This window comes from Oratosquilla oratoria, chromosome 12 (assembly GCF_046742065.1).
Source record: "Oratosquilla oratoria isolate Oo_2021 chromosome 12, ASM4674206v1, whole genome shotgun sequence".
NCBI classification, from domain to species: domain Eukaryota; kingdom Metazoa; phylum Arthropoda; class Malacostraca; order Stomatopoda; family Squillidae; genus Oratosquilla; species Oratosquilla oratoria.
This window is the reverse complement of record NC_134788.1, coordinates 10,035,542-10,061,326: the sequence shown is the minus strand read 5'-3', so window position 1 is coordinate 10,061,326 and position 25,785 is coordinate 10,035,542. Positions and strand designations below refer to the sequence as shown.

Sequence of the window (25,785 nt, the reverse complement as noted above, 5' to 3'; positions counted from 1 at the left end):
ATGGGAAGGTAACGTTAGCTAGCTTCCATTCTCTTGGGACATCTCCGGATATGATGGATTTCTTGAAAATAATTTCTAGTGGAACAACAATCTCATTTTTCATTTCCTTTAAGATTCTTGGATGCCAACCGTCAGGCCCTGGTGTTTTATTAACTTTGAGTTTGTCTATACACCTTTTAATTTTTTCTTTTGTTATATTTACCGTAGTGAGTAAGTTTACCCCAGACTAGAATTGATATCTGAAAAATTATACAGACCTTATGGGTTTGTTGAATAACGAAAATTTACCTTCAAAATGCATGTCAGTATTGAGCGTTGTGATAGTTTATAACTGAATAGTGTCACAAAAACGGCCGTGATGAAAGTAAAATAAATAAATTTATAAATAAGCAATCATGTCAATAAATAATAATGATAACACCAATAATAGTAATATAGTAATGATTATAATTATTATAATAATAGTAATAATTATAATAATAACAAAGATGATAATATTAATGATAATAACGATGAGAATGATAATAACAACAACAACAACAATAGTGATAATGATAATAATAATTATAACAGTTATAGTAATAATAATAACAATAATAATATGAATATAATAATTGTAGCAATGTCTAATAATATTATAGTAATAATAGTAATATCAGTAATGATAATAACAATAATGATGATGATAGTATGTAATAATAGTAACAATAGTGATAATAGTAATAACAATAAAAGTAATAAGTAGAAGAACGATAATAACAATAGTAATGATGATAGTACAGAGATGATAATAATAGTAATAATAATGATAACAACAATAACGATACACATATACCAAGGTCTTCCACCCCCTTACAACGGAAGTAACCAAAGTCAAAGGCATAAATCCACTCCCACCCGTTTCTTCCCCCCGTAGAGGGGGCTTACGGTCTAACGGTTCGTCGAACGCGGTTCGACAGACACGTGTGAACGGGGTATTTGGTTGTCGAACACGTTAACCCCCTCATAGACTCCACTCCCATTCACCACCCTTCCCTCTCTTTTTTCTTGGTTCCTCCTGGATGATGGGTTGTCCCTGCATCTCGCCCACTACCCTGGATCAGAAGCAACACTACCCAGGAGGAACCAAGAAAAAAGAGAGGGAAGGGTGAAGGAAGGGAAGGGTGGTGAAGGGAAGGGTGGAGGCTCGCCTCAAAAGTGCGTCAAAGACAACTGCGCGAAGCTTGCAAGAGTTCCAATATGCTGACGATAATTGTGTGGCAACTCACAGAGAGGATCACCTCCGGCAAATCCTAAATGCTTTCCATCACGCATACACAAAACTTGGACTGAGCATCAACATCAAAAAGACTCACGCACTCTACCAACCTCCCCCCCCCCAGTGCTCATGTTGACAATCCGCCATCGATTCAACTAGAAGAAACCCTACTGGAAAATGTGAACCACTTCTGCTACCTTGGGAGCCATCTGTCAGCGAAGGTAGACCCCAGTGATGAAATCCAACACCGTCTGAAGTGTGCGGGAACAGCTTTCGGCAAGCTTCGAACAAGAGTTCTTGATGATCGGGACATCAGAAACGAAACGAAACTCATGGTGTACAGGGCAGTCATTATTCCAACGCTCCTTTATGCATCCGAAAACTGGACCCCGTATAGTCACCACCTGAAAACGCTCGAGAAATTCCACCAACGCTGTCTTCGAAAAATCCTCAACATCAGTTGGGAAGACAGAAGAACAAACGTCAGCGTACTACAGGAAGCAAAAATGACCAGCATCGAAGCCTATGTCATCAAAGGCCAACTAAGATGGAGCGGCCATGTGGTTAGAATGACGGACGAACGTCTTCCCAGACAGATCTTCTACTCCCAACTCAAAGACGGCAAGCGTACAAAAGGAGGCCAGAAGAAACGCTACAAAGACTCCCTGAAAACGAACCTCAAAAAGTGTAACATCGACTTGTTTAACTGGGAGGAAACGGCTAAAAATAGACCACTCTGGAAAACCACCATCCATGAGGGAACAGCGACTTTCGAGTCAAAACGGTCTACAGAGCTGGAGGAGAAGAGACGACGACGGAAGGAGCGCCAACAACAACCACGGCCGACTCTTCCTTCCGGCACAAGATGTCCACATTGCGACCGATCTTTTCGAGCAAGAATCGGTCTTATTAGTCACCTACAGACTCACCAGTAACTTTGCACGAAGACTATCATCCTCAACCTTGAGGGATTGCCATCATCAATAATTATAATCAAAACCATAATGGTAATAATGATAATGAAAATAGTAATAATAAATTAATTAATCAATAATTACCTGAAATAATGAATAATGTATAATAGATAATAAATAGCAAATTATTAATAATTAATGATACATGATAAATATAAACTATATATAATGAATAACATATAATAAGTAATGAATAGTAAATGATAAACAATTATATTAGATAATTATATATAAATAGTATATAATTAATGATAAATAATAAAGTATAAATGATAAATTATGATGGATTACAAAGTATAAATCATGAATTACAAGTAACAAATTATAAATTATAAATTAATAGATATGTCAATGAATAGAATAATTAGATAAATGAATAAATAACCAAAATAGATAAATAGATTAAATAAGTATATAAAGAAACAAGAAATTAATTACTCCATAAACATAACGTGGACCGTTCCTTGTTTATGATTGCAATTTATCTAAGGTCAGAATTTACAATTAGGTTAGTTTCACCGGCATTTTTCAACATAAGCTATCAAGTGACACTCGTCCAACGTGCTTAATTTTAATAATTTTCCGGGAATCAATAGCTGTACATCTACTCTGTCTGATATATAAATCGTTAAATTTAATTTCACGCTCTGGTAAATCCCAGTTGTACGAATGCAATTAATTATTGAGCTTACAAAGCCAATCAAACTTACAGGTAAATTGAGCTTGTTCGTTATCTATTGCCGATGTTGCCTGGTGACTTCGGGACCGGAGATGTGGTAAGTGCCAAACACACTGTACTTTCTGGTAGGAGTTTATTACGTAGGTCTACACACAAGTATGGCAGGAAGTTATCATTCAAGTGGATGCTAGGGAGGCCTAGCCTTGGGCATGGACGCACACGCGACCCACTTTCCTGATACACTGTTGCCAGGCGGAGAAAAGATCAGGCAAAACAATACAGACAAACATATCTAGGTATATATGCCGTTTCGGTGTTCCACTTCATGTCATCACGGGTCGCGTCACGCGACCCGTGATGACATGAAGTGGAACACCGAAACGGCATATATACCTAGATATGTTTGTCTGTATTGTTTTGCCTGATCTTTTCTCCGCCTGGCAACAGTGTATCAAGAAAGTGTGTCGCGTGTGCGTCCATGCCCAAGGCTTGGCCTCCCTAGCAACCGCTTGAGAGAGATCACTTCCTGCCATACTTGTGTGTAGACCTACGTAATAAACTCCTACCAGAAAGTACAGTGTGTTTGGCACTTACCACAGAGAGATGAAAAGACCAATGTATGGTGGTTCGATAATGTTCTTTTCTCTACAAATAATTAAATAAATAAGAGATAGTGCCGTCCAAGACTTACATCATTTCGATATAAACTCATCATGTTCTTTCATTGGTCTATTCAGACTTGAAGTGATCCATTATAAACTGTGAACTTATCACATGCTCATTCACTGTATAATCTAAATTCATCTGACAATAAAACTGTCTTATTAACCTGATATTTCATTATCCGGTCCGAGAAATGTATGACTTATATTCAGTATCAGTCAAGAAGGACATAAGGTGATTTTATCGTCCCTTCATTGTATTTTCTGAAACCATCTGACAATCGATAAAATCATCTGATAAGCCTGCTATTTTAATATCAGATATTTATTACTATGAAGAACAAAATATAGAATCCAGTTTTCCGATATCAATAAACTTAAAATAATGTATATCAGTATATGTTGTCAATATACCAGATTCAGGTATTGAAATATCTTGAAAGCGGTCATACAGCAATTGTCACTCTTAAGACTGTAATGAAAAAGCCTAGGGTAATTTTTTTTTTTTTTTTTTTTTTTTTTTTTTTTTTTTTTTTTTTTTTTTTTTTTTTTTTTTTTTTTTTTTTTTTTAGTTGTTAAGTGCGATCTTTGCTATAAGAAACGGATCTTGAGTTGAACCAGGTATTATGTAATATTTTATGGCTTCCCATAAGTTAACAGACAAGCTAATCAGTTTGTGAAAAAATAAATAAATAAAAATTGAAACGTTTTCATTAGTGAACATGTGTGTATTTTTAACAATGCCGGTTTAACCAAGTAACATTTTTTTTTACTAATTTTCCTGTTTTTATACTATCATATGAAAATATATAACACTTCATTAGAGCATTATAAGTCTGATAATAAGAGCATAACAGACTAACAGAATATTTATCAATTTATTTTGTAAATTTAAAAATTATATGCCTATGCACATGCATATAGTTGCGTAAAATGTAGAAGGTCTCTAGAAAAACTAATCATAGTGGCATATAAACAATCGCACGAGCATTTGCACACAGACATACAAACGTGAAAACAATAATCATTTGAATTCGACCAATGATAAGCTGCTAGCGCCGTGTGCGTCCAACAGGAATCCTTCAAACTTACTGGTATTTGAAAACAGTCTCGGCCAGTTGTGTGTTTTATTGTGTATCTTCATGTGTTACTAGAGTGCCAATTGATCTTACAACATTGTAATTCTTGTTTTTTCTATAAATTGCATATTATTTTGTCTATACTTTTGTCTAATAAATTGCATTTAATGACGATTTATTAAACAATTTATGAAGCAAGTGGCCCCTTCGGGGAACTTTGAGTTCAACATGCCTGCCCTAGAAAGTGTAGAAATATCCATCTTTTTCATGGACAGTTAAAAAGAGAAAAAAACGGGAAATGTTTAGAATAATACAATATATGGTAGGAATAGCACGAGCGGGTGTGAGGATCACAAAAATACTGATTGTGTTGGCTCTACTTTATTGTGTAAACTACGAGTATGCTTTCGGAGGCAGACTACGGGAGGACAGGGAATAACAGGTGGTACTTACTCTATGTGGAGCAACGCCTTACTCTTTGTGAAGCTAAGCACACCGTGTCTGGCCTCGTTACCTGCATAGACCTAAATGACCCTCTCCAGTGCCACGCTACCTCTGGGTGCCAGCGGGTTCTCTGCCTACGGGCGCTGTCCAATCACCTCCCAGGGCCCCAATCACGTGACCTCGTCTGGGGCGGAGCTAACCCTTGAGGACGCCGGGAAAACTCGCGATAAGGAAGATATATAGATAGACTTTATTTGGCAAAGAATCAATATACATGAAGTACAGATATTTACAAGAACACATAGTTCAAAATAATAATTGCAAATTGCCGAGGATAACACAAAAAGCATGTACGCTTATTTCCATTGTGGTCCTCATTAGATTGTTATTCTACACTAAGTCATCCAGACAACATACGTCAGTCCTCCTCGCTTCGCTCGCGAGCGAAGCGAGGAGGACTGACGTCATATTTTTCTGGTGCTGTTTGATCAAACATTTTGGTGTTTTACGATTTTGTTTTATTTGACCAAATGACAAGAATATTGTCATCGGAGTTTAATGGGTTAATGGGGACCAGAGACAATCATGAGCAATACCAGTCAGTACACATATGACACATAGACATTGTTATAGTTTTGCTGATATTACTAAAATGTTCGTAACACATAGGATATTGACACCAAAAACTGAGCACCATCACAATAAGGAACATTGCAGCAAAGGAACAACAAAATAATGTTAAATTGTAACAAAACAGTATGAGTGAGTACTATATCAGTGTTGCACCATCAATGATATACTACATTATTTTACAACTATATCAACATGTTGTTATAGTGAATGCTACATTGCAGCTGGGGTCACCTATTAATTAATTCTAAATTTTTACCTGAACAATGGCAGCCCCATGGACAGTAGCGGACTCGGAGATTAGGCGCCAAGACCAACTCGCCACAAATATATAATTTCTGAGAAATTTCTTATCTACTGTATATGCAGCATTGGGAAAAGTGGGGGAAGTGAAATTTCGGGTGGCACCGTCTAATAATTACTTCAATACTCAGTCAAGTTTAGTTAGGTTATGTTAGGTTGCATTTATGTACAGAAAACCATTAATACTTTTAAGTCATTGAGCCATAATACAATATCGAATTCCTTTAAAATTTCTTCTTTACTGTATAGCCAAAATCGAGAAAGATGAGAAAAGTGAGGTTTCGGGTGGCGCCGTCTAATAATCACTTAATAATTACTTAAGGACGGGTAATAGCGTTTTAGTGAAATCATGCAATTTTTGGAATTACCTCTTGAAATTTTTACAGATGATGAAGATCACAACAGACATCATACACAGTAAATTTCATGCAAAGCAGTTAATTATTTTTTTATTAATTAAAAAATATATATTTTTGAAGCGCTATTTTACAGCCGTTTCTTGAAGGATATTGCTCAATTTTTATGGTGATTTTATAGACATAAATAGAGATATTGATCGACAGTTAACTCTTTCCAATTTGTTTTAATGTATTTGTGAATATTTATAATTTTACATCATTTTTGTTTACATTCGGCTTGAAAAAAAAAAAAAATGCCAAAAACAAAATCTGGGTACCACAGCAAAATATCCATGGATCATTTTATTCTCCAAAGTATCTTCTTTAAAATGAGACCAAGTGCAATGAAATCTGACCAGAAAAAATGGAGTTATATCCATTTCAATATATAAAAGTTAAGTTTCGAGAAAACGCGCGTCAAAGTTTGGGCATACTATACCAGTGTTGCTAAACAATATCTGGAACTGATTGATCTTTTCTCTCATTCTGAATGTACTACTGAACTGATAGCACTGATTATGGGTCTTTACCGGCCATACAGCCTCACCGTTGGAGCATCATGGAAATTCTGTTTCCTTGACTTGGGTTTTATAATTACCAGCGATGGACCTCTTCCCTCACCTCCACAGAATTTCTAGCCAAGACTTATTTAGAAGGCTCCAGGGGAGTAATGGGCATCTGACAGTTGCAGCCTCTTCCTTCTTGGTTTGGAAACAGTTACTTTTTCCCTTCTTTCATCCAACTTCTTGAGAATAAGGAGAAGATTGCTTGTTTTCGGGATTCCAAGTACCTCACATAGATTCCCATTCTCATATCCCAGCCTGGGCAGCTGCAAAGTCAAGCATTAACTTGGTGGCACTTACAACTTTGTTTTGAGGTCGCGCAAAAATAGCTCAGCCTGAAGTGACCTTCTGGCTCTCACTCGGTTGCAGAACAAGAATCAGATATTTTTGTTTTCGAGATCTGGAACGTTTTGTTCTGTTCATGTCACGCCGGACATCTACATGCAGGGCACAAGAGCTAGACCCTGCTGTGCAAACTCTCATTGGGGTTCTGCGTTTTCCCCCTCAAACACCTTGACAGAAGTTTTGTGTCTGACAGTCGTTGATAGACTGACTCCACTTCCCTGTACTGGTCTTTGTTGAGCTGCAATCTCAACTTCATCTGACTATGGCTTGGTTCCTTTACGGGTGATGCATCCCTCTGACCAGCTTTCCTAGCTGTTTCCTCCTGCAATCCCTTCTTCCAGAAACACCACCTCTCTGAACATCAATCATGATGAGGCATGGCATCTGTTGATGTCAAGTGGTACAGTGTGGCCGTGATTTGCTGCTGCATCTCTTGCACTGTACCTTCTACATTATCACTAATTGCTCTATTATAGTAAAACTGAAGCTGATTGATTACCTCATCAGTCAGTATCTTGTTCAGGGGTTTAGTTCGCTTTGGTCTCCCTGCTTTTGTTTTCTTCATCACAACAAATTCATCTCTCACCTTAACCCATTAAACTCCGATGACAAGATTCTTGTCATTTGGTCAAATAAAACAAAAAATCATAAAACACCAAAATGTTTGATCAAACACCAGAAAAATATGACGTCAGTCCTCGAGGACTGACGTCATATTTTTCTGGTGTTTGATCAAACATTTTGGTGTTTTATGATTTTTTGTTTTATTTGACCAAATGACAAGAATCTTGTCATCGGAGTTTAATGGGAAAGCTGTTCTCATTCTCTTTTTCCACATGATTTTTACATTCCTCCTTTGTGACAGGGCATTTTATTCCATATGGGCCTTGCTTGTCATTGAGCGAGGTGAGGGCCTTGTGAGTACTGCTATCTCCATCACCAATAAATGTGGTGTACCTAAGTTTGTTCTTTACACTTCTTTGCCAGAGTTCTATTGCCTCTTCTGCCTCCATTGCTCCAGAAGAGAGAGTAAAATTGACCATACACTGTGACTCATGATCGGTAAACCAATTTTGATACCGCTCCTCACTGATATTTTTCCTTTGTGACTTTGTCTTCGTTTTCTTACAATGCTGACATGTTTTGGAGAGCACATGACAATCCAGAACTAATCCTGTGTGAGCCTCTATTATCATACCACAACCTAGTGTGGATGTGTGCCAAGTCACTAAAAAAAAATAATATTAAGTACCATATGTACTTATCATATAAATACTATTTCCAACACACACACACACACACACACACACACACACACACACACACACACACACACACACACACACACACACACACACACACACACACACACATATATATATATATATATATATATATATATATATATATATATACATATATATATATATATATATATATATATATATATATATATATATATATATATATATATACTGTACAAGTCCAGGTACCATAGGCCCTAGTACAGTATATCAAGTAAATATCATTTCACACACACACACACACACACACACACACTTCAACGAACGGACGGCATAGACGACGTTCTGAAGAAAAAGTGAAATTTCTTGGATCCCAAAGCAAAGGAAGTACCTATTGTTTTTACAGGGTGGGGGGGAAATTGCTCGTGGTGTAGGGAAAGTAAGGAAAAAGGAGAAGGGGAGGGATTACTGAGGGAAATGGAAGGAAATGAGGAAGGTGAGGACTTGGCCCAGGCAGGCAGACGAAATCTAAACAAACGAGGGCCGGACCAATTTAGCGATGATGAAATGTCTAACAAAAATGTAAAGATTAGAAGTATAGATAAGAGCAATACAGTAGAAGATGATGAGAATATTTTCCAGGGATTTAAAGAGGGTGGGGGGGACACCCCCCCCCCCCCCCCCCCCCCCCCCCCCCCCCCCCCCCCCCCCCGACTGACAAGACTAGAAGAGAAGGTCGATAAGATGATCGAGGACTTGGAGCGTAGGTTCGGTCATGTTAACAACATTATACGGTGAGTTGAAAAATTGGAAGAACTAGAGAAGGCGAACAAAAACTTAACTAAGGAAATTGAAAAATTAAAAAAAACAGTTAAAAGAAGTAAAAGATGAGAATAAAGTCTTAAAGGAGAATAATAAGGAGAACAAGGAGGGTTGGAAAAAAATTCATGAAAATAGCAAAGTTGCATTCACTGACATAATCAGACAGCAAATGAATGAACAAACTGAAAACTCAGTTATTAAAGTGATGAGACAGAAGGAGAATATAGTAAGAAACTTAGCAGACAGAAAGAAATGTATAATTATATTAGGAATGGAAGAAAAACATAACCCAGATAGAACCACAAGAATCAAAGAGGAAAATGAAAAAGTAAGAAATTTACTAGAATTAGTTCAGGAAGATGAACCAGAAATAATGAAACACATCGAAGAGAAATTCAGGGTCGGGAAATATAGTACAGACAAGACCAGACCAATTAAGATTAAATTCAGGTCACAAACTACGGCTGAGAATATCTTATCCAAAACAGGGAAACTAGCAACAAGTGAACAATATAAAAAGGTATGGATAAAAAGGGAAATGAATAAAGAGGAAAGAGAGGAAGAAAAACAGAAAAGACTTGAAGCAAAGGAAAAAAACGAGATAAGAACGGAGTCAGAGAAAGAGAGATTCTATTGGAGAGTAGTGAATATGAAACTAAAGAAAGTCGACATACAAGAGAAAAACAAAAGGGAAACAGAGAACACAATGGAAGTGGCAGAAAACTAAGAGTGTCTTACACAAATATAGATGGATTAATAACAGGATTGAATGAGCTGAATGATTATTTGAAAGAAAAAGAACCAGACATAATGGGAATTGTAGAAACAAAATAAAAAGGTCCACTACCACCCAACAGTGTAGGACATGATGCATATAATTATTGGATTAGAAACAGAGTGAAAAAAGCAAGGGGGTGGAGTTATGTTCCTGACTAAGAAGGATATAAACGTGAAGGGTGTCACATATGGAAAGAATACAGTAGAGATGATAATGATGGAAGTAGAAGACAGAGATAAGAAGAGCAGAAAGTTTGTGATAAATTATGTGCCCCCAAAAACAGCCTCATGGGAGGAGAGTGAACATAAAAGTATGTTAGAGGACACAAAGATAACATTAAACAAGATAATGGAAGAGGGAGGAAAAATAGTTATGATGGGCGACTTTAATTGCAAAGAAATCTGCTGGGAAGAAATGACAGTAAAGGGTGGAGACGGCTCATGGGGAAACGCTCTACTTGAGATGGTTACTGACCATACAATGACACAATGGATACAGGAGAACACTAGGTATAGAAATGAAGAAGAGCCATCGAGACTAGACCTAGTAATTACATCCGAACCTAGAATAGTGGACAAAATTGAATATAAAACACCAATAAGTAAAAGTGACCACATATTGATTGAACTGGAACTTAATGAAGAAAAATATATGAAAAGAAATGATCAATATAGAAAAGGAAGAATGATGTATGAAAAAACAAACTTTGATAAAATAAGAGAATTCTTTCAAAAGGAAAACTGGGAAGAAATATACAAAGAAGAAACAACAGTAGAAGAGAAATGGAATATTTTGACAAAAATTTACAAAAAAGGAGTGGAAAAGTATGTCCCAAGACAAAAAAGAATATGTAAAAAGCTGGTACAACAAAAGCTGTAGGGAGTTAAAAGACAAAAGAGACAAAGCCTGGACCAGATGGAAAAAAGACAGAAGACCTGAAAAATGGAAAATATATACCTGTTATAGAAATGAATATGTACAAATTTGCAGAGAGGAAAAGAGAAAATATGAAAAAGATATCATAGAAAAGTGTAAAGATCAACCAAAACTATTCTACAGATTTGTAAACAATAAACTGAAAAACAAACAAGACTTGGAGAAATTAAGACAGGAGGGAGTTGAATACACTGAGGAAATGGAAATGGCGGAAATTATGAACAAACATTTTAAATCAGTGTTTACAAGGGAGAACATACAACCTGAAGAGAATGAATGGAAAGAGAAAGTCCCCCCTATGGAAGAAATAGAAGTAACAAAGAATGAAATATTAACACACTTGAGTAATCTTGATGTCAGAAAATCGCATGGACCAGATGAAATAGCAAACTGGATACTGAAAGAATGCAGGAATGAACTGGCAGACAAAATACATAGCATACTAAATAGTTCCTTGAAAGAAGGAAAAGTTCCAGAAGATTGGAAAAAAGCAAATATAGTACCTATATATAAAGGAGGAAATAAAGAAGAACCTACCAACTATAGACCAGTCTCTCTAACAAGTACAATACCAAACATTTGTGAAAGAATTATCAAAAGTAGATGGGTAAAATATTTAGAAAAAAAAAACAAGGCAATTTGGATTCAGGCAATTTGGATTCAGACAAGGACGATCATGCGTCACCAATTTAATATGTTTCTATTCAAGGCTAATAGATATAATACAAGAAAGAGATGGATGGGCGGACTGTGCATTTTTAGATCTAAAGAAAGCTTTTGACAAAGTACCACATAAGAAGTTGCTTAAGAAATTAGAAACTAAAGGAGGAATACAGGGCAAACTACTAAATTGGATGGAGGACTTTTTGCAAGAAAGAAATATGAGAGTAGTGATAAGAAACCAGCACTCAAAATGGGATGAAGTAATAAGCGGTGTTCCGCAGGGAACAGTTCTGGCCCCAATAATGTTTGCTATATATATTAATGATATGGATGAAGGAATTGAAAGCTATATGAGCTTCTTTGCAGATGATGCAAAATTACTGAAAAGAGTGAAAACTGAAGAAGATTGTGAATCACTACAGAGAGATCTAAACAAAGTACAAGAATGGAGTAGGAAGTGGGAGATGGAGTTCAATACAAAAAAGTGTAGTATAATGGAATTTGGAAAAAGCAAAAACAGAATAACAGGAGCATATAAATTGGGAGAAGAAGGAATAAAAAAAGTAGAAAATGAGAAGGACCTGGGAGTCATTGTTATGAATAATATGTCACCTGAGAAACATATAAATAAGATTTTTGGAGAAACTTATAATTTAATAAGAACAATCAAAGTTGCATTTACATACCTGGATGAAGAAATGGTGAAGAAAATCCTAATCACCCTGATAAGACCAAGATTGGAATATGCAGCAACGATATGGTCACCAAGTACAAAAAAATGTATAAAAAAAACTTGAAAGAATACAAAGAGCAATTACAAAATTGGCACCAACACTCTCAAAACTATCATATGAAGAGAGACTAGAAAAACTTGAACTACAGACACTAGAGCAAAGAAGAGAGAGAGGAGATTTGATAGCTATTTACAGAATCATGAAAAGCATAGAAATTACTGATAAAGAGAATCTGATAAAATGGGATGACAGAAACACAAGAGGATACGGAAAGAAAATAAAAAAAGACAGCTATAGAAGAGATTTGAAAAAGAACAGCTTTCCTCACAGAGTAATAGACAGTTGGAACAAGTTAGATGAGAAAGTGGTGTGTGCAAAAACAATACATGAATTTAAAAATAGTTTAGATAAAATGAGATATGAAGACGGGACACCACGAGCATAGCTCCCCTTCCCGTAAAATACAACTAGGTAGATACAACTAGGTAAATACACACACACACACACACACACACACACACACACACACACACACACACACACACACACACACACACACACACACACACACACACACACAGCCTACACTGCATTAGTATTTCTACTCTGTATAAATGATCAAGGAACTGCCTAACCTACCTGGAGCTATGTCATATTGCTACAGTAATTATTGCATACACACATATATTTGGTTACTGAAAAATTTATTTAAACAGAGAAGACAAAGTTTGTACACAAGCAAATGTCTGCGCACACTCAAAGCAAAAAATTAGAGGGAACATAGTGGTGTACATTAGAGAAGAAGAGCAAAATGATTCAACACGAGTGTCAAAAGATGTGGAGAACAAAAACATTTTTTCCACTGATCTAGGAAAGTGACCACCAAAATTTGATGAAGTTTTGAAAGAATATTGGATTGCTAAAAGAAGCCAGGAATGTAAAAATAAAAACTTTGAGTTTACGTCTTCCAAAAGACAATACGAAAGTGAAAAAAACGAGATTTTTGTCAGAAATCTTGCTTTAACAGATAACAAACTTACAAATTGTAAACAAGAAAGAAGTTAGCTCTGCTATTTGCCAAGCCGAGGAAGGTTTTGATGATTGGAAGAATGTAAACACTGGATTTGACACGAAGAGAGTACCGTGCACAAGAAAGGTGGTCGACAGGAAAGATCTGGCACCTCCTCCCCCACGACCGGCCGGCGAAGAGTTATGGGCGTTGGCGAAAAGGACAGGCGTGTGCCGGACTAGTCGGCGGGACAGGAGACTAAAGCCCATGATCAAATCTCCTCCCCCACGACTGGCCGGCGAAGAATTATGGGCGTTGGCTGAGAAAGCTCGAGTGAAGGACTACGACCAACCTCTGCTGTGCCCGCGAGAGAGTGTGTTGGTTATACGAACACGTAGTTTCGAAGGACCAGAGAATGTTTCTTAGAAAAAAGAGGAGGAGGGGGTGACAAACTCAAGATGTAAATCACAGTCCTAATCTATCACTTGACATTTATTGTAATTTAAGATGTCTCCACAAATCAAATATAGGAATAACATGATCAATTGGGTAAAATTACCAAAAGCACTAGTTTTCTTAGTAAATTCGTAATAATTTATGAGTCCAAGATGATGTATATACACATGGTTGGTGCTCTTCTTATGAGCATTTCTTCTGAGCAAAAAAATCTCATGGGCTGGCCATTAAACTCATCTTTCTTTTCCTTTTTGAATTTGTCTCTTTTCTTAACAACAACAATACAGTCTTAGAAAAGTTCTCCAACAATCATCTCCAACATATGGCAACACGCAGGTATTTAACAGATTGAATTTTCCTTGAGTATAACAAATCATGAATAAAGTTCTTATAATATTTTAATCTATTAATAGTTCACTAAGGATCAAATAATAAATGTACGACATTACAGTTTAAATAGTTCTGGAACGTCTTCGTTCCCGCTTCTAAACTAACGAAACCTGCACTTTCAGAGCTCAAGTAAAGGGCTTAACTAAGATAAACTCGGGCAACCTTGTCCATACAATCTTTAACAGTTGGAGACACCTTTCCTAAGTGATCCTGCACATTCTAATACCTATAGCTAAAATGATATCGTAACACATTTCAGTTCATCCCAGCGGTGCTGTACTAAGTTTGTAGCGTCCTTTGATAGGGAAACACTCTCAGACGAATGGGATGTTGAAGATACACAACGATTTGGTGGTCCTTTGTCTAGGATTACACGCAGGCCCGACAACGTTGAATCATCAACACATGGTTGGCAATGGTCAGCGGTTGGATCCTCGTAGTTCCATGTTATCGTTTACCAAATTCATATTGCCGACGGCTGGGTCTTTGATTTAGTTTCAGACAGTTTACTGTGTTCACATAGTATCAACGGGTACATCCTCAGGGGATGTATCTCATTTGAAGTTGGAGTGGGTACTACTGGACGCGACGCTGGGCATAGTGCCACCACAGCGTGATCCAGTATTTTTCGCGCTCGAATTATCTTCACTGTGTCCACATTGTATCGATAGGTCCTCATGGGATGTGTCTACTCTCAAGACACATCTCCACCATCAACTCTCCTCTACGATTCTTTCCTGGAACTCCACATTTCCCAACCACTCTGTTTATTGGTTCATTTCCTACCCTAGCATTAAGGTCTCCTAATATTACTACATTGACGTTTCTCCCTAATCCCTCTATGCACTCATTTAAACCTATCCAAAAAAGCCTCCCTTCTACACTCTTCTCACTACCAGGCCCATATGCACTTACAAAAACCCACATCTCCTTTCCCAGTTTCACCTTCACCCACATTAACCTTGAAGAAACCTCCCTCCACTCCACTATACGTTTACCTATCTCTCCACTTACTAGTATAGCCACCCCTTCTCTCCCTCGTCCTCTCTTCACTACTGAGAACCTCCCAACTACACTCCCAAACTCATAAACGCCCCTCCCTCTCAACTTAGTTTCACTCAAAGCCAACACATCCATCTTTCTTCTCACCAACATACTGGCTATCTCTTCCCTTTTACTCTCATCTGTGCTACATTCACGCACATTAAAAAACACAAACCTTAGGGTACTGGTTGGAAAACTCCTAGACCCTTTTTTTTTTTTTTTTTTTTTTTTTTTAGGAATGTCTCCTGTGGGGCTACAGGGAGAAATGTGCCTAGTTCTAATCCCCTCCCGTTTTTCTGGCCTCTTACGATTCAAGTGGGAAGACTTGGTGGCAGCATTCTACCCCCCCCCCCCCACCACAGGGTAGGCGAAAAAAAGGAAATGAATATTCAGAGAAATGTTACAGGACAGCAACAAGGTGTTGGGGGGACAGCTTACCGGAGGGGTAGCCGTAGTATAATAAAAGTGTCATAATTTTTTCTGCGAACAGAGTCCTCCTCTATCATAGACAAAATGATGTGTGGCTCTGGTCCGTAGGGGCGTCCGATATAGACCCTAAAGTATCAACTGCTTGCTACTTTGCCACAATAACATGCACCTAATACCCTAGAAGTAAAGAAAGTAAGTTCTAAAAGGGACCTAGGAGTAATCATCAACAAATATATGTCGCCAGATAAACATATAAATGAAATAGTCGGAGAAACATACAATTTGTTGAGATCAATAAAGATGGCTTTTAAATACCTGGATAAAGAAATGACAAAAAATTATTACAAACACTGATAAGGCCAAAACTGGAATATGCAGCGCTGATATGGTCACCCAGTACAAGAAAAAAAAAAAAGAATATAAGAAAATTAGAAAGAATACAAAGAGCAACGACAAAGATGGCCCAAAACTTTCAAACCTGACATATGAACAAAGACTGGCCGAACTGGAATTACCAACCCTGGAACAAAGAAGAGAACGAGGGGACCCACAAACCATCTACAGGATTATGAAAGGAAAGGAACGCCTTGATAGAGAGGACTTATTAAAGTGGGACAGAGGAAAAACAAGAGGACATTCAAAGAAACTCAAAAAGGACAACTACAGAAGAGATCTGAAAAAGCACAGCTTCCCACACAGAGTGGATATATGGAACAAATTGGACAAAAAAAAATAGTGTGCAAACACAATACAAGAATATAAGAACAAACTTTATCTTGCGAATTACAAAAACAGGTCACCACGAGCATAGCTCCCCTTCCCGTAAAATACAACTAGGTAAACACACACACACACACACACACACACACACACACACACACACACACACACACACACACACACACACACACACACACACACACACACACACACACACACACACAAAATCGGTGGCGCGGTTGGTAGAGGCTCAGACTCTCAGCACGGTGGTACCGGGGGTACTGGCTTCGAATCCTGCCCAGGGCTGAAATTATTTCAGTATCGCTGCGCTTCGAGTCGTTACTCCAACTCTCGTGGGCGGGGAGTTGGGCGTGTATGTGCGTGTAAGGTCATAGCATTACCCATATATCGGTCATACGAGCTCTGAGCTCTCTTCCGGGAGGTAAATAGCTGTCGATCACGAGTCCAACACGTGATCCAAAGACCAAGGTGAATACACACACACACACACACACACACACACACACACACACACACACACACACACACACACACACACACACACACACACACACACACACACACACACACAAACACGTGATCCAAAGACCATGGTGAATTACACACACTCATGAACACACACACACACACACACACACACACACACACACACACACACACACACACACACACACACACACACACACACACACACACACGACTCGACGGCGCAGTGGTAGCGTTCGAATCCCGCCCAGGGTTGAAATAATTTCAGTATCGTTGCGCTGCGAGTTGGGTGTGTGTGTGCGTGTAAGGTCAAAGCATTACCCATAGATCGGTCTTATATAAGCTCTGAGCTCTCCTCCAGGAGAGAAATAAGTGATGATCACGAGTCAACACGTGATTCAAGACCATGGTGAATCACACACACACACACACACACACACACACACACACACACACACACACACACACACACACACACACACACACACACACACACACACACACACACACACACACACACACACACACACACACACACACACACACACACACACACACACACACACACACACTGCTCGAAGGCGTAGTGATAGAGTTTACAACTGCTAACCCAGCGGTCCGAGTTCGAATCCCGCCTAGGGCTGAGATAATTTTAGTATAGCTACGCTGCGAGCCGTTACTCCAACTCTTGTGGACGGGGAGTTGAGTGTATGTGTGTGCGTGCGTGCGCGCGTGTGTATGTGTGTGTGTGTGTGTGTGTGTGTGTGTGTGTGTGTGTGTGTGTGTGTGTGTGTGTGTGTGTGTGTGTGTGTGTGTGTGTGTATTCACCTCGGATCTGCTGCAGTCTCTGTCGAGACAGCCAGACACCACCCTACGGCAGTGAGCTCAGAGCTCCTTATTAGCCGATCTCTGGGTAGGTCTGAGACCACTCACACACCACACACCGGGACAGCAAGGTCACAACTCCTTGACTAACGTCCCGTACCTACTCGCTGCTAGGTGAACAGGGGTTACACGTGAAAGGAGACAAACCCAACTTATCTCCGCCCGACCGGGGAATCGAACCCCGGTTCTCTGGCTTGTGAGGCCAGTGCTTTACCAATCCGCCACCGAGCCGTGTGTGTGTGTGTGTGTGTGTGTGTGTGTGTGTGTGTGTGTGTGTGTGTGTGTGTGTGTGTGTGTATTTACCTAGTTGTATTTACCTAGTTGTATTTTGCGGGAAGGGGAGCTATGCTCGTGTTGTCCCGCCTTTGTATCTTGCAGTGTCTAGTTTGTTTTTAAACTCATGAATGGTTTTTGCGCATACTATTTCATTGTCCAGTTTGTTCCAAGTGTCCAAAACTCTATGAGGAAAACTGTTTTTCTTCAGTTCTCTTCTATAGCTATGTTTTTTTATTTTCTTTCCATGTCCTCTTGTGTTTCTTTTGTCCCAGTTAAGTAAGTTCTCACTATCGAGTACCTCTGTGCCTTTCATGATTCTGTAGATGGTCAATAGGTCACCTCTCTCTCTTCTTTGCTCCAGTGTCGGTAACTCCAGTTTAGCCAATCTCTCTTCGTATGATAGGTTTGCAAGTGCAGGTGCCATTTTTGTAGCTGCTCTTTGGATTCTTTCTATTTTCTTTATATTCTTTTTGGTACTGGGGGACCACAATGTCGCTGCATACTCTAATCTAGGCCTTATCAATGTAACCAATATTTTTTTCATCATGTCTTCGTCCAAGTATGTAAACGCCACTTTTATTGATCTTAGCAAGTTGTAAGTCTCCCCGACAATTTTGTTAATCTGTATATCATAGGACAAGTCGTTCGTGATAATTACTCCCAAATCTTTTTCGGATCCTACTTTCTTTACTTCTTTGGTTCCAATTGTATATTTTCCTGATATTCTGTTTTTGCTTTTTCCAAACTCCATTATGCTACACTTCTTAGTATTAAAGTCCACTTCCCATTTCTGACTCCAGTTCCATACCCTATTTAGGTCTTCTTGCAGTGCTTCACAGTCCTCATCAGTTTCTATTTTCCTTAGCAGTTTGGCGTCATCGGCAAAGAAGCTCATGTAGCAGTTCACGTCCTCATCCATGTCATTCATATAGATAGCAAACATTATTGGTGCCAGCACAGATCCTTGCGGTACTCCACTGATCACCTCTTTCCAGTCTGAATATTTTTCTCTGAGCACTACTCTCATCTTTCTACCAGTCAGAAAGTCCTCTATCCATTTTAGTAGGTTTCCCTGTATTCCTCCTATGTGTTCCAGTTTTTTTAGTAGTTTTCTGTGTGGTACTTTGTCAAAGGCTTTTTGCAAGTCTAGGAATGCACAATCAGCCCATCCATTTCTTTCTTGCACTATGTCTATTAGTCTTGAGTAAAAGCATATTAAGTTTGTGGAGCATGATCTTCCTTGTCTGAATCCGAATTGTCTTGGGTTTAATATGTCATTGTCTTCCAGATGTTTTACCCATCTATTCTTGATTATTTTCTCACAAATTTTGGCAATGGTGCTTGTTAGTGATACTGGCCTATAGTTGGTGGGTTCTTCTTTGTTTCCTCCTTTGTGTATTGGTACAATGTTAGCGTTTTTCCAGTCCTCGGGTATCTTTCCTTCTTTGAGTGAGCTGTTTATTAAGATGTGTATTTTGTCTGTTAGTTCTTCTTTGCACTCCTTTAGAATCCAATTTGCAATACCGTCCGGGCCATGTGATTTTCTGACATCCAGTCTTGATAAATGTTCTGATATTTCCTTTAGTGATGCTGTAAACTCATTCATGAGGGGAGATTTCTTGTTTTTGTCTATGTCACAATTCGGTATTTTCTCTCTAAATCTTCTGTGTATTCTATGTTTCCTTGGCATAGTTTCACCAATTCCTGTTTGTTTTTAAGTTTTCCATTCACATACCGATAGAATAGTTTGGGTTGCTCTTTGCATTTGTCTATAATATCCTTCTCATGGTTCCTTTTCTCCTCTCTTCTCACATTAACATACTCATTTCTATAGTTAACATAAATTTGCCATTTGCTTTGTTTTTTGTCTTTTCTCCACTTTTTCCAAGCTTTGTCCCTTCTGTCTTTTGCCTCACTGCATCTTTTGTTGAACCAACATTTAATGTACTCTCTCTCTCGCTTTTGTCTTGGTACATGCCTGTTTACACCTTCATTGTAGTTTTCCATCAATATATTCCATTTCTCTTCCACTGTTGTTTCTTCCCTGTAAAATATTTCCCAGTTTGCATTCCGGAAGAATGTCTTTAGTTTTGTAAAGTCTGTTTTGTTGTACATCAGTCTTCCTTTCCTATGCTTTTCGTTCCTCTCTATGTCTATTTCTTCCTTTAGTTTCGATGAGTACATGGTCACTCTTTCCAATTGGTGTCTCATACTGGACTTACTGCACTATTCCAGGCTCCTGTAAATATTAGATCTAGTTTCGATGGCTCTTCATTATTTCTGTACCTTGTGTTTTCACGGACCCATTGGGTCATTGTGTACTCCATGGTTATATCTAGCAGTACATTGCCCCACGAGTCATCTCCTCCTTGCACTGTCATGCTGTCCCAACAAATTTCTTTGCAATTGAAGTCCCCCATAACTACCAGATTACCCTTACCCATTAGTATCTCATTGAGTGATTTTCTTGTGTCATCTAGCATTTTTGTATGTTCAATTTCTTTCCAAGCGCTTGTTTTTGGAGGCACATAAGTCACCACAAACTTTCTACTTTTCATATTCTTGCCTTCGACTTTTATCATGATCAATTCAGCATTACCTTTGCCCTCTGCAATTTTTGTCACCTTTAGGTCTTTCTTGGCCAAGAACATGATTCCCCCTCCCTGTTTCTTGTCCCTGTTTTTTATCCAGTAGTTGTATAAACCTTGTCCGATAACAGTGGATGGTATTTCACCTCTTAGTTTAGTCTCTACAATTCCCATTATGTCTGGTTTTGCTTCTAACAGATAATCATTGAGTTCGTTCAGTCCCGAAATTAGTCCGTCAATGTTGGTATAGGCCACTTTTAATTTTCTTCCTTCTCCCTGGTTTCTTCTTCCCTTGTTTTGTTCGTTTTGTGTGTGTGTGTGTGTGTGTGTGTGTGCGTGTGTGCGTGTGAGGTCACAGCATTACCCATAGATCGGTCATACATAAGCTCTGAGCTCTCATCCGGGAGGGTAGTAGCTATCGATCACGAGTCTAACACATGATCCAAGACCACGGTGAATTACACAGATTAACGAGCACTAGGCAGAAGATATTTATCATTCATAGAAAATGGCAACTGAAGGACTGACTCAGTGAGAGATTATATAATTATTTCTTAACCCTGCGTTAGTCACATATGCCTGGCCTCTTCGCAGACGCTGGCGAGCAGGTTTACACTTCTGACAAATACACACAATTCCCAAATCACGTAATTCTCTGCTTTTAGAGTTGTGCTTGGAAGAAAAGAGATAAATCAACACCCACCCGCCTACCCTCCTCCCACTGCAAACGGATCCACACTCTTGACTACGCTCCAGATATCGCCATTGCCTCGTTAGAGTTCAAACGCCCATTGCCTCGCTTGGAATCAAGTAAGAACGCTCAAGCCTCACTTGGGGTCAATCAGGAACGCTCAAGCCTCACCTGGGGTTAATCAGGGATGCGCCACCTAGCTTGGGGTTAATCAGCAACTCCACACGCGGAAAGTGAACTCTACTCACTTCTCGTAAGATACATACACACATTTCATGAACATAACCACGCCCCATGCACAAACATCTACGCGTACTTTTTCCTCGACTAAAATTCGCTTCCTTTCTAACTTTCTCTTATACTACATCTTCTCATTTCAGTTTACCTCCCACTAAATATTTTTCGATTTTTCAACCTTTACTACTACGCCTCCTACCATTTTCTCAACTTTTGGTGATTTTAATCGTAGGCGTCGGCGCCGCCGTCCAAGTTCCCGCCCGTTTCTCCTGAGCCACCACCATTAACCGCTCCTTAGTTAATCGCCCTTGCAAAAGGCGCTCATTGGCAATAGCCCTCTTTTATACACTACTATATTTTCATTTTCTTACATTCTCCCCCTTCCACACAAACCGATCCAGCGCGTGTGGGTGGTCTGTCCTAGGTAGTCCGTAATCCATAGTCCATTGAAGGGGCGTACACAGTCCAGGCTTGTTTCCGAAGTTTCCTAGACTTCAGTTCCCAACTGTAGCTATCTCCCTTCTCTAATTTATTAAATGTGAGAAATTCTCATGCTGGTTGACACCTTTCCTTCTCCCACTGTCTAGAGATCTTCGGACACAAGGTGTGGATTATAACGGTATTGCGTTGGTCCCTAGGCTTGGATTCCAACCCAAATCCTCCAGCGTTGGACGAAATCCATCCCTAGGCTCTGAATCCAAACCATCCGTTAACTATTGTAACCGTACCTTTAAGTTTATATAGTAAAGAATACCAATATTCACATTCAAAGCCTGTGGCCAGATTCTTGGGAAATGGCTATATTTTTGAGTAATATAGTCTGTTTTCTTCGTTAAGACCAAGATATTTCATATGTTCTTTGTATAGATTACGTCCCCCACCCTAAATAAAGACTGGGATTTCATAAATTCAGAAATCACGAATGTGGCATTTTTCATAATTCTCAATTTTTACTAGCGTCTATTTCACAGACGTTGTTTGTTTACATTATGTCGTCAATACCGTACAAGTGAATTTAGAAGGTCCCGGCAACTTGAATAACAGTGAGTTGGTATAGGTCAGAATAGTTTTTATTTATGTAGTGTCAACATACGAAAATCGTATGCTGACAATTTTCACATTAATATCCGCATATGTACAACCATTTGTTAGGAATTTGGTAAATATATGCATGCAGGTGGAAGTTTCATTCATCCTTGATCTTATTGTTGGTAAAATATTAGAAAATGCTTTAAAGCTCGGACGAATTTTATCATATAATATATATCCATTGTAATAGTGTTTAAACGGTCACTAATTACTCTGAACACCATACATAATTTCTCATTAGTTCCGAAAAAATACCCTTAATAATAAAAAAACGGAAAATGTCATGTCAAAATCTGCTGTTTTTCGTTGCTAACTAATCACAATTTATTCATGCCGTAAATTGCTTGTTAGAACAAACTAAAGGAAACAACGTAACCTAACACTTTTCCCAATTTATTTATTTAATTATTATTTTTTTAAGTTGAAATTGGAAGAGTCAATTTATGAAAAAAATATTTGGTAAGGTTATTGGAAAAATGCAAAGCTATGACTTAATGAATATCACTTATATGATAATCATAATTTTCATAATTTGGCCACAGTTCCATTGCCAAATGAAATTATTATTATTATTATTATTAACAATTATTATTAATTATGATTCTGTGAGTTCTCTCCTGCTAATGAGTCATTTGAGTTATACCCCCATTCCTCCCTAAGTATATGCCATATAATATGGTTCCTCCCTATAGTTAAAATGGTGAACGGACAATACCCTAATGGACAAAAACCCAATCGGTAGGGTTAGGTTATGTCCTCCCCTCTCCCAAATTTTCCTATTGAGTTTTTTTTGTCTGCTGTGCAGATTGGGGTTTTGTCATGTGTTCAGTTAAAATGCCTTCACGTGAAAAACGCTCCAGGATCAGGACGTCTGTACTCTAGACCATTTATGTAATTATACCATGTTAGCAACATAACTGAATGAAAGTGTTATGTGAATTCATTCAGACAAAAGTCACAATATATTTTGGAACTGGGCACAGAAGCTTTCCAAAATGTCCTGGGGTTAGAATGTCCTGTTCTAATAATATCCAACTTGTTCATGTTCTTTACACTTTATTAACTCAGAAACAGGATTGGAATTCTTTAATAACTCATGAGTATATATAGTCAAACTAGACCATAAAATTTTAAAATGTGGAACTTGAAAAATATTGAATGAGAATATAACTTCATTTTACAAACCCAACAAAGATAATACGGTATTTATAAAGTCTTTTTGCCAGTCAAATAGGTGTAATTGTTATCTATATCATTGAGTAGCTTTTATCATTCTGATCAGTGTTTTCAGCCATATGTAGTACCTCCACTTGATGGTTACAGTGACAAGGAAGCTGGCGGTGAATAGAAAGCGATGGGAAAGGTATTTTTCCTCTGGGAAACCATTTGATATTCACCAGGGTTGGTTGAGTTAGGTTAGGTGTGGTTATAATATTCACCATCGCAACCCCAACCAAAAAAAGTTATATTATGAATAATCATTACTAAGGCTACTTTTAATTTGTAGTACTCAATTATGGAATTCGAAATACTCAGAATGATAAGAGCTATCCAATTATACAGATAAGAATTGCATCTGTGAGACTGGCAGACAAATTTAAAATAAATTATAATACTGTAACCAATGACAATATAAGAAAGAAATGTGAAAAGAGCTGTTATATGATTTAAGTAATATAAATTAGTGGTATCATAGATGTTAAATGGGAAATCAATATCAATTATAAGAATCATAAATTACTGACACATATAAGTAGAATGCAAGAAAGTTGACAGGGAAAAAAAGTCAGAAAGATAAAAAGAATGGAAGACACTGAAGATGCCATAGTTAACCTAGGAAATTTGAACCTCTTCAATACGAGTCAAATACTTGTGTGGCTCGACAAAGAAACTGAAAAAAGTATTGCTAAAAAGAGACAGGCTTATAAGAAATATAAGTACTCGGGGGCATCTAATGACTATGAAAGTTATGTATCAATACAGAGAGATTTAAAAAAGACAATAAGAAAAAGAAAACGACAGTACGAAATGAACATCGCTGATAAATCCAAAGAGAATCCCAAAGATTTCTATAGTTACATTAGAGATAAAAAGGTTGTTAGGAATCACATTGGTCCACTATTATCTGCTGACGGTCAACTTGAATATTCAAATGAAGGAATGTGTAATATCTTAAACAATTATTTTAGCTCGGTATTTGTAAACGAAACACCTCAAAGTGAATTCCAAACTGAAACCTGTGAAAAGTCTGGGGTAAACTTACTCACTACGGTAAATATAACAAAAGAAAAAATTAAAAGGTGTATAGACAAACTCAAAGTTAATAAAACACCAGGGCCTGACGGTTGGCATCCAAGAATCTTAAAGGGAATGAAAAATGAGATTGTTGTTCCATTAGAAATTATTTTCAAGAAATCCATCATATCCGGAGATGTCCCAAGAGAATGGAAGCTAGCTAACGTTACTCCCATATTCAAAAAAGGTGACAAAAAGAAACCAAATAACTATAGGCCTATAAGTTTGACTTCAATCGTAGGAAAAATAATGGAAACTATCATCAGAGATGCTATCGAATATCATTTAGAAAGTAACCGTTTGATAAATGATAGCCAGCATGGTTTCAGACGGAAACGTTCTTGCGTGACTAACTTACTCGAATTGTACAACACAATTATCTCAAATTATGACAAAAGAAACAATATAGATTTAATATATCTAGACTTTGCAAAAGCTTTTGATACCGTCCCACACGAAAGACTACTTACTAAATTAGCTTTGCATGGAATAAGTGGTAGCCTATTAGGTTGGACTAGTAATTGGTTGAAAGGTCGAAAACAGAGAGTTGTTTTAAATGGAAAAACTTCTGGATGGAAAAGTGTTGCAAGTGGAGTTCCTCAGGGTTCCGTTCTTGGGCCACTTCTATTCATAGTATATATAAGTGATATAGACCAT

At 38.0% G+C, this 25,785-nt stretch overlaps 1 protein-coding gene across 2 annotated transcripts in view; it reads left to right on the top strand.

Annotated features, from left to right (window-relative positions):
• The first annotated feature begins 22,628 nt into the window (after positions 1–22,628).
• LOC143030949 (vacuolar protein sorting-associated protein 33B-like) overlaps positions 22,629–25,785 on the top strand; it is a 100,520-nt gene continuing 97,363 nt past the window's right edge. Inside the window, exon 1 of one of the 2 annotated variants that reach the window (XM_076194243.1) lies at positions 22,629–22,787. The gene's annotated coding sequence lies outside the window, so the exon portion shown is untranslated. Of the gene's footprint in view, positions 22,802–25,785 lie in introns of both variants that reach the window. The other variant, XM_076194244.1, reaches the window with a different exon arrangement.